The sequence below is a fragment of the Dendroctonus ponderosae genome, unplaced genomic scaffold (assembly GCF_020466585.1).
Source record: "Dendroctonus ponderosae isolate FM_Combo_2020 unplaced genomic scaffold, Dpon_F_20191213v2 Dpon_F_20191213_8, whole genome shotgun sequence".
Classification (NCBI taxonomy): Eukaryota; Metazoa; Arthropoda; class Insecta; order Coleoptera; family Curculionidae; genus Dendroctonus; species Dendroctonus ponderosae.
The window spans coordinates 8,004,154-8,019,645 of record NW_026019016.1 but is presented as its reverse complement, the minus strand read 5'-3'; the positions used below and the strand labels follow the sequence as shown (position 1 = coordinate 8,019,645).

General features: G+C 32.7%; 1 long non-coding RNA gene across 1 annotated transcript in view; it reads left to right on the top strand.

The window, feature by feature from the left end:
* Positions 1-4,411: 4,411 nt before the first annotated feature.
* LOC125505388 overlaps positions 4,412-15,492 on the top strand; it is a 101,208-nt gene continuing 90,127 nt past the window's right edge. The window contains exon 1 of the long non-coding RNA XR_007282144.1: positions 4,412-4,454. This is a non-coding gene — a long non-coding RNA (uncharacterized LOC125505388). The remainder of the gene's footprint in view (positions 4,455-15,492) is intronic.

The window sequence follows — 15,492 nt, the reverse complement described above, 5'->3', positions numbered from 1 at the left end:
AACGATCTATCGTTGCCAAGTTTAATAATTCATAGAAGAACTTTGAATGATAATAGAAAGCTTTTATTTTCCTTCTATTCGCGTCCGGGTTCCACTGGGACTTTGCAGCCTATAGATTCAACTAATTTACAAAAAAAACCCTAATGGAATTTGATAATTTGCCAAACAAAGTGTTGTAATGCTGTGAAATGGAAAATGAATAAACAATGAAGAAGTTTCCAACTTTCCTTATAGGTTCTGGTTGAGAATTCATAAATACTCTTTAAGCGAATATTTCGACGCCATGATTTATCAAATAGAAATTATGCCATTCAAGCAGATAATAACTCTCTTTGGACTGGATTGAGGCATTTATTGAGAAAACTGCAGTCTTAGATTTTTAGGTACATCCATGGATTTGAATAATGAATGACTCAAACAGAGCTTTCAACAAATCTATCATACGTTGTCTAGTTTCTGCAATTCGCTAATCCCATTACAACCTTCACGAGCAAATGTCTCGTTTAATAACGGTCTCTATCCAGACGAAATGTAGCGTAAATAGAAACAGCGAAGAGTTTCATGCAGCTTTGAGCAATTAGAATTTAATAATATTACCGGTCTAAAGAAAGGAAACTTCAGCGTCTTACTTCGATTTAATAATAGCGAACAGTCAAAGAAAAATTGCTTGTGCTGATAAGGTAGCAGGTTAAATTAAATTGATCTCTGGCCCTGTCGAGATTGCCCTCGGCCCGGCGTTAATGTCTGGAACGATTTCAGTCTCGGACAAGATTAATCCAGATACGTAATGCAATTTGTTTCTTTAACCCTTAAAGTAAAATCGCAATTTCCTTTGGCATTTCTCGTGGTTTCTAAGAAATAAAGTTGCATTTAACAGTTGAAATGCTAATCAATCGTTTTAAGAACTGAATCGAATCACGTTCGTTTGAAGTGGCACTGAATTGTTTAGAGTCACTTTACTCTGTAAACCAAGTTACCAGCCCATGTGTAGACTTATGGCAATAGTTAGAATTCAAGGGTAACCGCATTTAACTCGAGCGAAATATTAATATTCCAGCATCAGAGTTTCATTACTCACTTAGCTGTGAATATGTAATACATGAATCGCCAAGGTCCAGACATTATTTGAATTTCACATGTAAACAATTTGTCAGTCCCGTTGGACCCATGTAACTTTGGTCTTTAAAGACCGAAATTTGTTTGCTGTGGCATTTGGATTTCAGCTTAAATGGAAACAGGACAGCATAATAATGCAATGTTCGTTAGCGCAATCAGCAATAATATCCGAAAACAAAGTTGAATATACTTGTATTATTTTGCCTGTATGTGGGCACTTTTATTAATATTTACAATGGATCTACAAGAAATCCACATTTGAATATCAAGTAGCAATCCCATTGCCGATATACTTAAAGTTTCGAAATTGCATGCAATTTTCTCCAAGGGTAACAACCACGATATGATTTACCCAAACGAAACTTTCCCAGCAATGCCGTTATATTTATACCAAAAACACTCAGTCTCAACCTGCTTAAATGGCGCTATTTGGCAGCGATTTTAACTTGTTTCGTGTACTGTATTTAAATTTTTCTCCATTTTCCCGCTCTACTAACAGTTCATTTTAATTTAACAGGCTGCCGACAAGCTGCAGATTTTCCAGCCCTGTTAGAGCGGCTAATATTTTCGTAAACATAAAACCATTTACGAGTTTATAAGTGAGTTCATTAAGATAATTAAGTAAGCTGAACGATACCTTTACTGAAATTAGATGTTGGAAGAATATGGCTGTTGGGAGAAAACAGAAAAATTAAAAACCTGTAAATGGGCAATCCAGGAATAATTAAAAAATAAAACAACAGATTCTTGCAGCTTAAAAGCAACATCATTAAAATTGACAACTGGAGGAAACATCTGAATAATCTGAATAATAAATTTTAACAATTAAGTACAAACATTAAAAAACAAGCGTCTGCTCCGATAAAGTTTCTTTAATAAGAGCCACAACACTTAAAAATAAAGTAGCCTATCAAAGGACACTTAAACTCAAATTTATGGCATTAGAGTCTAGATCGAGTTGAGAACATTGTTCAATCCAATTTCGCAGGAATTCTAATAGCGAACTGTTGGACTTTGAAGATTTCTCCAGGGCAAACGAGACTTTGAACTAATTGGAATTTCAGAAATTGATCTATGCGTGAAATATTGTTGCAAATGTAACCAAATAGGTTTAGACCTTAGTGGACGGTGAGGACAATGTTAATTGTTGTGTTATGGATATACATGTGTGTTGTGATGCAAATTTACACAAGTCATCAATAATCAAACGGCAGTGGATTTCTGTGTTAGCATATTATATAACTATGCATTAACTATAGCAGCTCCATTTTAACAGCTAATTAGCTCTATCAGGTCATATCTAAATGTAGCTCGCATGTTATTTTCAAAATAGAAATTATTTAATCATTATTGAGCCAACGCGTCACACTGTATCTTCAATACATTTAGGCATTTGTATTTTAAAATTGCCTTATAAGAGAATTCGTACCCACTCAATTTATCTCTGTGAAACAACACGAATAATTTGTTTGATTTCAAAATTTCCTTGTTTTATTCATTAACATAAGTGCAGCTTTTCAAATAATCCTCAACGGATATTTTATATTGACATTATATTATAAGATACAGGGATTTATTCCAGTCTCAGAAAAATTCAACTGTAAGAAGAAACATTCGTTATTATCGACGAGTAAGCTAAGAAAGCTTGACTATTTTTATGTAGCTCTTCGAAATTCATTATAATTCTTCCGGCTGCATAGAACATGCAGAAACTAAAACAGTCCAAGGACTGTAACAAAATAGATCTGAAAGCTTAACTTACGCATGTTCACATTTTGCAAAGCCATAATACTCTTGGAATAAGGACTGTTTACAATTAATCACGCGCTACTGTTTTTCAGTTGTTTCTGGATAATATACTTTATACAAATCGCTCTAATAATCCATCGCTGACTTTGCCGCCAATTGGATGCTTAGCATTAACAACTATCGATTCGTTTTGCATATTTTGGCAAATTAACGAAAATCTACTCAGCCAGGTTGGTTATATTCGAGTAGAGCGTGACATGGTTTATTGATCAAAAATTCGTTATAAGCATTTTCAAAACATTTTGATACAAACAAATACCAAACAATTAATATTAAAATTGAGTTTATACTGAAAAAATTCAATCTTCAACAATTAGTATAAAACATACAAAATTATTCTTTCTATAGTCCATGCCGAACTCAGTTAGTTAATGTTTGCCTTACACGAAAAGTTATTGCAGAATACATTTCCTTAGTTTGGATCACCTAATTAATATTGAAAAATTTAAAAATCCGACTCACAACAAATTTTTGAAATCATCAACGTGTTCTTATTTTGTTATTAAGCCTCCTTTAATTCAAATAGAATGATTTTTTAAATGTTAGAAAATTCACACCCTTGATCTGTCTGAAGCGAGAAAATAATTGGTTCATGTTTAACATCTCGAGAACTAATATTTCTAATAATATTTTAAATAACTGTTATTTTCTATTAACAAAAAGGCAACGTTCACAAAAAAATTCACTCTTGCAGACTTGGCAAGTTTCTCTCCAAGTTGTGTCATTCTATCAATTGACCAAAAAAACTGGCTCCTCTGTCAGGCAAATTTAAACTTTTGTACGAAAGGAAATTTATATGGAATTGTTTCTCAACCGCACAGCAAATAACATTTTATCTTATACAAACTGGTAAACTGAAACAAGAAAGTCGCCTTCTTCAAAAAAGCTGATAAGTCCTTTGAAATTTAGATGTTTTTTGTCGGCAGTTGTTAACAAGGAATTTATGTTGGCATTTAAGTTGTGATTTCGTTTTTGCAAATTTAATTTAACGTTTTTCACTGTCAGAAAACGTGAATGTTTAAAGAGGCGAAATACCAAGTCAAATGTGTTTGCGTGTTAAAGGATTTGACATGAAAATGAGCAATCTTAGACTGGTTTGCAAATAAAGTGAATTCGCTCTCAGATCGTTTAATAAAAATATGCAATATGTGTAAAGTCAGATGATTAAATCATGATTAATTGCATAAATGAGCAGTATCTGATAAAGCGAAATTGAGGTCTTGAGAACGAAACATTACTTACAACCTAATATGTTGTAAGCTTTATAAAATTTCTTATTTTGAAGGCTTGTTTTGCGGCTATGCGAACTAATAATATTTGGAATCAGGAAAAAACTCCATTGCTTCCGGCGGGACAATTTGAGAGTGAAATAAAAAGTGAGTTTTTCTTGATTCCAGATATTATTAGTTCGCTTGAAAACCTTTCATGTCGATATACATGTATACGGACACTGACGTCTTCATTAAAGTTTTTTACTTTGATTAGAGATTATCAGCTTTGAAACCAGTTCATTCGCGACCACACGTAAGGTAAGTGAAAACGTATTAGCAAAAGTTAGAAAGTTCTTCCTCTGAAAATTGTCCTTTCATGAACTACTGCTAAATAATGGGTCACTTTTCTTTCTACGTAATCAATACGATTTCATGTGGTGTGTAGTTCAAAGTCACCAGAATGAAATATATGTGAACGCAAAACAATTCAAAGATATTTAGGCCTTTATTAATTTCCTTTTGTAATGAACCTAGTCAACTCTATGGTAGAGAAGCGACAAAGCTTGACAACGGACATAATAACACTTTTTATGCATAGAACTAAGGTTTATTAGAAATTCAGCCAGTAGTTGACAAGCTCCTCGAGATATGCTTCTAATGTTTATTGCCATCGACGCAAGAAGCAAGGCGATACTTCGAAATTAATTAATCAGATTAGATCGAACTGAATTGGCTGGAATATTGAGAAGGTTTATTCAGTGGGGAAATCCGGAATAACTGCGATTTTGTTCTGATAGAATAGTTTGAAAACAACTACCAACATCGTAAAACCAATTGAGTAAAACAAAGTCAAATTAGTTAATAAAAGTAGTAACAACTTCGCCCTGAAAGTATAATTTGGCAGGTATATAACTCCCCGTTATCTTCTTATGGGTATTTACGTTACTCAACTGATAACTGCTTCAGTTTCCTCTATTTGCAAAATACCTTTTATTTCATCATATATATGGTACAAATGGATTACTCGGCTTTAGGCGACCTTTCGTTAGTCGTACAAAGTTTTAGATCAGGTGTATTTTTTAAGAAAATACAGCAAATTGGCTCTTAAGATGAGCAGTTGCATACTATGTAGGATTTTTTATTATTCTTATTTTAGTGTGTAATAAACTTTGGAAACGGTAAGGCTTCTCCATTAGAAAATTGAATTACTTTTTCCATCCGGGTCGACCATCCGTACTTAATGATGCCAATTGATGTAGAAAAAATGGAATAGTCGTGTTTTCCAATCAGGTTCTAGGAAGTTTTAGGATTTTTGTATTGAGAGACGTGCCTTTATGGTTTAGACACTCAAAGAATAGTTCTGCTGTGTATTTAAGCAAAATTGGGGTTGAATGGTTCATTTAAATTCACATTATTTAAGAACTATTTTTTAATCTTTTTATTCTGTTTTTCAAGTGAATGCTGACTTGAATCCGAAAGTCGTTTGCTTGTATAATATATAAATGTACTTAACCCTTGCATCCTGGAAAAATTCAAATATTTCCATAAACCAGCAGGTGGTTTCATGTTAATTTTACGGAATACGCCCCTTTCGTTTGACTATAAAAATGTACTCATCGGACGCATTAATCCCTAATTGTTTATACCCGTACTTCACATTCAGACATTCTAATGCTTTAGTTATGCAAATTCCGAAGCAAAAGCATTTCGAATTAATTTCATCGACTTTTTGAGGTCGACTGTTCTATTTGTTAAACTATCTAACCCTATTGCGAATATTTCATCAGTTTACCCAAAACTCGAAACTGGGATGTTCAAACACATTTGTTGAAATATCTCTGTTATTTGCCCGTTACGAAATACATTAAATATGCTCTTTAGTCCCTTTCTGTAGGACCGCAACCTTTAGGGCTTAGCCCATGTCTTTTACAATATAATGCCAAATCGGGACTAGCCTTGTGGTGGTTACGGTATATTCGAAATTGATGTAGGGAAATAACCTTTCGAAGAAAAATTATATAAGTATGGGGCGTTCAGATACAGGGGATTTAAAAAGAAGTCTCTAAACAACTTAAGAAAAGTGAAGAAACTCATTTCCCGGATAGAAAATGTGACTTTTTGCTATACTTCTGTAATTACATCTAAATAAAGAAAAAATATCTTCAATGATTTATTTGAAAATTGATAGCATTTTTCGTAGTTATTAGGGTCCGATTAGCACTAAATAGAGTCCGTAGTTCTACGACTAGGCACCTTAGTTGCTTTAAATATACTCAAAATTGGAACGATTTTTGCATGATTAACTATCGTTTTTACTGTATTACTACATTATAGTTGGGTCTCTTTACTCCGAGCGATTTAAATAAAAAAAACATATTAACTTGATACTTAGGATTAACCAAGAATCTGACCTTAACCAAGAATACTGGTTCGAATAAAGTAATTCATTAATTAGAAGTTTTGATTCATGTTCATTGGTTCACAATTATTGGGATTACCGTAAACTTGATTGATGTAAATACGACGTTTACATCAATCTTTTTTTTATAGCAAAAGATTGATGTAAATGTCGTATTTTGCTTTCATTGTCAATTTTGATAAAGGTTTATTTCAAGAAATACAAATTGGCATTCACACTTTTTTTTTGGCAGACGGCAAAATTGCCACATGAAATTATATACTTTAAGCACAGCTTATATATCATAGGATATTTAAGCTGTGCTTTAAGGCCTTTCAGTCGGAGACGGTTTCAAAACTAATCGGAGGAAATATACAGTTTTTGGTTTTGGGTACGCTGGGCCGGAATTCAAAATGAGAGATAAAGATCGATTTTTTCATGGCATTTTTTGTGTGAAAACGCAAATGAAAATTTCAGTAACATTAACAACATCAATTTGTTTGCAAAAAAGTTAAGAACGGTTGAAAGTGACCTCTGCCAGCTTGTCGGCCATTCACCTTTTGCTCTTTGAAAATCATTGATTTGTAAACTATCTCAAAAAATTATATATTAAAAGCGATACATTTTTGGACGTAAGTTCATAGGGAATTTATCGCGTTGATGCAACGAGTACCAACCTTATGTAATTTGCAAATAAATGCCTCAGCACGAAATCACCCTAATGTTTAGAATCTTATTTTCCTTCATCTCGCTCTCATTTACTTAGATATCTGTCTATCCATTACATGTTACAGAAGTACGGTTATTTGTGGTCACAGACAGACGTACGCTGCGATTTTATGCTTTACAGATATACATTTTGGTCTGGCGTATTTTCGTTTAATGGCAAAAAAAGTGATAAAAAATGGTAGATTCTCATCTAAGAGAGTTGACACAACCGTACGAGGTTAAAAAAAATATGCGCAAAACCTTTAATTGGGAAAACTGTTTTTGGGTATTTGCAGTGTCAACTTTTATTTTCTTCGTCTAATAAATTTGTTGCAATTAGCAAATTCTAAGGCGCCATCATTCGCTCGCAAGTATATCATGTAGGATATTTAATCGATTGAGAGTCTCAAAACGCAAACTTTGTAAGTGTGATATGTTTTAAGAGTACATCTTAAAAACTAACCACAAATGAAGGGCTGACAACGTTTATAGCGGCCAAACATGATCTGCCAGGATGAAACCCGGCTTTTTTTTTGTTCAAAATATATTGAAAGGGTGATTTTTCTTCATCGTTTTCTCTATAATATTTAGCTTATACGCTTCTGAATTGCCATTGAATTATTGTATCATGTTTCTTTCTTAGTAGTAAAGCTCAAATTATACTTTCTAGTAAACAAGTCGAAATGTTTTCTTTTTATACTTTGCAGAAATTGTACTACACTGCGGAAATTGTTTTGAAAGCAATTCAAGACAAATTCCTAAAGCTTCAACCTAAAATTAATTGCATACATCGTTGAATTGAATAATGTCCTACGATCTACTAGTTCTTCTACCGAATAATCATGTACAATATTTTCAATCAATTTAATAAGATCACATTAAACACTTAAAACATTTAGTTAACAACGTGATTTACATAATTAGATTAGAAATTCTTTATAGACTTTAACTATATGGTAATTATGTTTAACTTAGTTGTTTCTCAGTTCAACAAGATTTCCATAAATACGCTACTTCAGTATAGCTAATCTGCATAATTGGAAATAACTTGAATGCTATTATTTATATAAACACAGTGATTATGTGATTGCTTTGAGTGAAATAAGGTTCTGCATTATAATGGTAGTTACTTGTGTATAATACCGTCCTTAATTTAATTGATTCAAATAGGGATTTAACGTTCTAGGCCACAGTTTAATGGTTTTCTATTATTATTCAAATGAAATTGTTGCGTAAACCGTTTGAGCAACATCAGCATAGTTAGCGAGTAGCACTAAGTTGTAACCAAACACATTCACTTCTTGGAGGCAGTAGCTCTCGATAAAAACCCATTAAATCACCGGCTGCTTTTATATGAGATACCTATTAGACAACATGAAACTTTGAAGAAACAGTTTCAGAAATACTTTGTTTAGGATCGCTGTTGCTTCAATGCATTTAAGTTCGGGGCTGCAAAAGGGTTTAAAAGTTTCTCGATCAGTCTGTAAACCACCAAAGACGAGAGAAACTTCAAAGTACGTGCTTACATAAAAAAGACCACAACCCCTCCGTCCAAAATACATATTTTTTCGTGGTTCTGTGTAGATTTTTAAATGTTTACCTTATAATCACTTAAATTGTTAGCTTTTTTCAAATTATGATCAATTAGCTCTGATGACTTTAATTTTAACATAATTGTTTTGAATCATTACTAGTAATTCTATGTTTCGTCGATTCCTGCTTGGCTGTCCGAAGTCACTAACTTGTAACTAACCTTTAATTGCCTGAGTGGTTCCGATTTAGAAAACTATTTTTATTCTAAGTTCAAAATTACTTTCAATTATTGTAATAATTTTTTTTCAACTTTTAGTGATACATATCCCGCTACATTAGATATAATTAGAGTGTATTTCAATTAAGACTACTTTATTTTCAAAATATTTATGGGTCGAAATTAAATCGAATTTCAATATAATGATAAACTCTTCAATCCGGATTGAGGAGCAACAGCATCAGAGGAATTTCACTGTTTCAAACGTGAGCAAAATCTAAAATATAAAGAAGAGCGCAAAGAAAATTAAAACGAACAACAATTTCGCGAACGTATGAGAATTTTTTAATGAAATATATGTTACTGTACTTACTGTACTCTACAAATAGGCTAAAAGAAAATAAATAGAAACATGCCAGCAGCTATAAAGAAGTGAATGGTGAATACATTATGGAAAATTTAAGTTAAAAAGAACATTTTCTCGTCGCATATTAAAAATGATGTGAAGGAACACACGGAACATTTTGGCTTTGGGGACGCAGTTGGTTTTTCTGGTGCAAGTTTGGCTCAAATATACATATTCAAAGCTTCACCAACGTAAATACATGTATTACATACATACGTATTATAACCGATTATAACAAAATCTGTTGATAAGTTCAGCTGAAACTTACCAATATCGGCCTGATGCGGCACCGAAAGGCAAAGAAGTTCAACATGAGACTCTCACTTCACTCTTGTTATTGCAAAGTATTTGCACAAAAATATTTCCATTCGCCATTAGTAAACAATAAACTTGTTAGTTCAGTTGAGAGCAGGGAATTAATTTTAAGGATCTACACTATTCAACAATTATATTCATTCTTGTGTGGGTGATAATATTCTTACAGTTGCTTGTGGTTAAATATATTTATTACTATCGGCTACCAGTTACACAATCTCAACATAAAGTTATCATGAATGAGAAAAGTCAGTCAGTTGCAGAAAGTCACGAATTTAAAGGTGATGGTTTAGTAAGTAATTTGCGATTCAGGTCATGAAATAATTTAATCTCGGTAGAGGTTTGCTATTCACAACAAAGTTATCTAATATCGAACACAGAATCTGATAAACTTTAGGTTTTTTCACAGGTCTTTAGGTCATAATTTAAACGCTGATCAGTTGGCAATTCTAAAGCTTCAAAAGAACCACTTTGACTGTATGTATGTTAGCTGCATAATCTACAAAAAAGTACATCAAGAGCCGCGACATCACTCAGACTTTTAAATTTCTTTCATGAAATCAGCTTCGTAAAAGTACGATGCCCTGTTTTAAAGATTAATAATAAATTAACTGTGCGTTGAAGTGGATACTCTGATATGACGGTAAAACCCCTTTCTGAGAAGGTAGGTTTATGGCAGCACTCTTTTTTCTCGAGCTTAATATCAACATTAATTATTCCACTTAATTAACTTTTTAAATATGTGTCAGCAAAAGCCCCTGTGCGACATATAATCGGCTTGCAGACAATTCAACTCCTCCAAATGCATTTGTCGCTGTTATTGGCATGTTCTATTTTCGTTTCAGTGGTTACTTCAACATTATGTTTGCTTCAAAGCGAAGTAATGAGCAAACGAATAAACATGCTTCAAAGTGAGCTGCAAGTATGAAATATTAACTGCTGTTTCAGTATTTGAGGAATACATTATTAAGTAGCTTATTGTGTGCCAAAAACACAAGTAACGGGGCGAATATTTTCTCCGATCTCGGATTAAGGGCAAAAAGTAGCTGTACATAATACACTGAGACAAAATAATACTTAATTACGTTTTCTATAAGTAAATGGTATTATCTGTATCGTAGGTATCAAATAGTTTAAGCAATCGTCCAGGGCTATAGAATAATAGGCGCCAGAAAAGAAGCGCTATTCTAGGAAGGGATATAAGGAGTATTTCAATGAAATTTTTTAAATTTTAAAGAATTGCTTCTTGGAATTTCAAGAACACTAGTCTAGAATTCAATAGGATGCCTTATAACTTTGTTTTTAAGTTTCCCAATAATAAACTATTAACAAAATGTAGCTTCTTAGAGAAATTCTATATTACTTACTAGGATTCCGACAGAGAATCTCTTATGCATATACGTTTTGCAATTTCTTTCACTTATAAAATATTTAGATCATTCAATTTCACGGAAAGTTCGAGATTTCCATAAAGTTCCATTTTTCCTGCATGTGTAGCGCTGATGATTGTGCGAAAAGCCGGTTTGAGCTGCCGGCAGACAATCCTAATACAACAATCGGAAAGTGCTATTCTCACTTCTGACTTAGATGCTTTACCAGCTGCCGGATGCCATTTTTCAATAATAAATCCGATTTTATTTACTGCATATTTATCAAAGAAACATATCGGACACGTGTTGTGAATCTACCCACACCAAGCGGTTGCTTTATGTAAATGTGCTGAAAAATTTCATTTGGGAGATTTTTTCTTGTTTATATTTCCCACGCCATATTTTCACTTAATATTAGAAATTAAAGAATTTCCCAACTGAGCTGAATTCAAGTTTACAGGTAATGCAGGACATTTACAAACAGTACGAATTCTATTCAATTTGTTTTATGGCCAGAAACACGAGCGGTGATGCAGAAAGTTTGCCTGCGGTTTTCCCAAGAGTTGGGAATGACATATTTAATGTATTCTTTATGGACGAAGTAGGAAGCTATTTCCAAAGCTTATTTGGGACACTTAGACGTTGGTATGTAATAATACATAGGGGATAGAGTAATGGACATGGCTATTAGAATAAATAGAAAATGGATATCTTCTATACCTGATGAAATGTTTTGTTTTGTTGCAGAAAATTTGAATAACCCTGTATGTTAACTTTATTTACTAATGTGTGCTGTAACGTTTTCAGGATTTTCGGGATTTTATTAACAACGTGTCACAGCGTAAATTCGTAGCAATATAAATTTCTTCTATCTATAATCTATATAAGTATAACTAGACTCTGTCGATCGAAATGTGGATAGACACAATCCAATAATAATTCCTTAATAGCCCAGAAACTGTCGAGTAATTTTCCTCTTTTTTTAACTGTTTATTTATTAACAGTGGTGGAGTTTTTATTTTAATAACTGGTTATGGTTAGGAACCTTTTTTGTAAGCATGCCTTTGCTTATATGTTTATCAATATGAGGATTGTCTAATAATAGACCTTTGTATAAAATTGAATCATTACTTGACAGAAATAGATAATTTTCTTTGAGAGCAACTGTTCGTTTTTAATGAAATTTCACTCCTATTAACGGAATATTGAATTATGCAGCTGGTAACTCTTCTATAGTATCCCAGTAAGCAATTTATTCCAGTTCGAAGTAATTGCTTGAAGTGGAATGTGTGGTGATAATAATAGTAATTATTAGGCTGAAGTAAGCCCTGAGAAAATTAATTTTTGTACAAATTATTATGAGAGACTCTTAATTAGGTTTTCACTCACTGACGATTCGTGGGTCCTAAATGGAGTATATCATACCGTCGATGTAACCGGATTGCCTTAAAACTAAATACCGTTAACTAACAGCTGCATTTACATAATTGGATTAGAAATTCTTTATGCAGTTCGGTTGGATAGCAATTTTGTCCAACATACTTGTTTTCGACTTAAACGTGCTTTCTTTTTATACATTTCTTCAGGTTAGCTAATCTACATAATTGGAAACTCTAATGGCAGAAGCTTTTAAAATATAAAATTGAGCTGTGCCTGCGGATAAGTGAGATCCCACATAATGATCACGGATAATTTTTCAGTAATAGTCAAATTGACGCGGATTAATTGATTTCAATATAGAACGTAAACGACGAAATGACTGGACATGCTTGATAGCCTGGAAGACGTAGTTTGTGTCTTTGGAGAGCTGCAAATCTGCAATTCATATTAAGTTTCTTTTATTTAAAAATGTATTTTAAAACTTTGCGGATAGCCAACTTTGTGCACTAGCGTTAAGGAAGTTTAGAGGTTTTGCTAAGAAAGTTCATTTTAAAACTGGTTAAAAAATGGCGAATCTTACATATCGGAAATAAAATACATTTCATATTAAAACGCAATTAAATCAAGAACATTATTTAGCTAGTTCCTTCTATCGGCCAACAAAATTTTCTGTATTTATTTTCTCAAATTAATTTATAATTCAACTATTCAGAAGTGTCTTTTTTTCATGTGGATAACAAGAGGATGGAAAGTTCAAGAAAGTTTAGGCGTCGACACCAAGGAGCCTAACGTTTTGCATCTGGTTAGTTAAACTGAAATGTTGCCTGGGTCATAATACTGTTTTAGAACATCGAAATAAATTTCAATTGCATTTATGCAAAGAAATTATAATTGGTGTTACAACAAGGTCCAATTTCGCTCATCAGGACGATCGCTATATAATCTGTAAAGGCAGGAAATGTATTATCCTTCCATCGTACCATTCTCCCGATATTTCAAAGAAGATCATTTTTTTGAAGAACTTTAACCATCAATAGCAGAGGATCCAGACATTTTTTGTTAATAAAAGTTAGGTCAGATAATCTTATTTAGATGCAAAAAATATCGCAGTATCTTTTTGATCATGTGCTTACAGGACACCCTGTATATCACTATTATAAAATATTGAACGTTATTGTCCTGCAGCTGTTAATATATATATACAGCTATATGCATTGAAATATGCGTAAAAATAATTCGAGCCGAACGTCTGGTTCCTTTTGTTTAATATGCGGCAAAGCAGTTCACAAAAATTACATGCATGCCCGCAAGGATGTAGTAGGAACCAAATCGACATGGGAGGTTTTAATTATTTTGCGAAATGATCGTGGGTGGACTTAAAATTACCAAATTTAAATATAGCATTAGCCGTGACGAGCATTCTTCTATATTTAAATTTATAGCTTATTGTGTTGTAATTCCGGTTTGGGGCTTTTAATTGAATAAACATAATTAAAATCTTGACATGGTAGTTAACATTAAACAGGCCACTGCAATCGATGGGCAATCACTTCCCCCACTAGGAAAAGAAGAAATTCATATTTGTAGAAGTGTTTTGGGTATTTTGTGTGTGCGATCTTTTAAGCGTTAGTGTGCTAATTTTGTTTTAAATATATTTGATTGACTATTTGATCGTGAGTGAATATTTCCAATCACGCGTTTTCGATAAGGGGCAATTATATTAATGGGATATAAAAATAGATAATATTCAAAACAGTATTTAAGTAATTTATGAGTTTGCTTCTTATAGTCTTTCGATTTCTTTATTATATGTAGACTGCTACAATTTGCGTGATTTTATTTTTGATTTTAAAATAACAGTTTTTAGGCTTTCGTTTCTTCCGTATCACTTCCCGCTTCACTTCATGTATTTTATATTTGGATAAATGTGTAGTTTTTTCATTTGAACAAACTCTGTATTTTTCTATACATTTCATTTTCTTACATACTTGATTGTAAGTAAAAATATAAATGTATATCACTTACATTAAGCTGAATTTGATCATCATTATTACCTTTTACATATAATTTTAGAGGTTTAGCCACAAATTGTTTAAACTTTCTCGTTTCGAAATTTCTAAAAAGCGTTATTTGAAAATATTGCTTGTTTCCAAGACTTTACAGTTGTATACCTATAACACTGTATAACTTAGAGTGTTACACACTAATTAAGAGACCCTGAAAACCGCTGAAAGATTTGGTGCTATAAAGAATAAGTATAAACAGTACGAAAATTATAATTTATAGTACACCATATACAAAATAAAAACAAAACGCATAATCAAAACAAGTACTACTTTACAACCCGCACCATTAAAAGTTTTTATGGGTCCTTTCTACTCAAATATTTGAAACTTGATAGCATGCAAGTGTTAATTGAGTCATGTGTATGCGTTGCAAGTACTTACGAGACATTTATAAAGATAAACAGCAAAATAAATAAAACCGTTACTTAGAAAATTGACTGGTATCAGATTATATAGCCTATAAATGGCTTGATTAAAGAACGCTCCGACACTAAAGCGCAATTATCCCCTATGTGATAAAAATATAAAATATACGATTGGATCATAAAGTACCAATGAAAAGCTTAAATTGGCTTAATAATGGGCATCGTACTGAAAATTGACTGCAGATGTTAAATTATCAGTGATATGCTCATTGAAGTGGGAAATGATCTAATCTAGTGAGTGTACACGTATATAATCGATTTAAACACACAACATTTAATCACAATCAAAGGTTCATTGCATATACTGTTTCAAGGTATATTTGTTTATTCGATGAGTCTGCTGAGCTCATGAAATAACCTCTGATGAAACGCAAAAAAAAACGGTAAAGAAAACTTCGAAATTTACGTACAGAGAACCAAAAACATATAGACCACTCAGTCGAAATCCCAGCCCAAAAAAAAGATGCCGATCTCAATCTTAATTAATAATATAAGCCCTTAACATGCAGCACTACTCGTGACGAAGGAATTTTTCCGC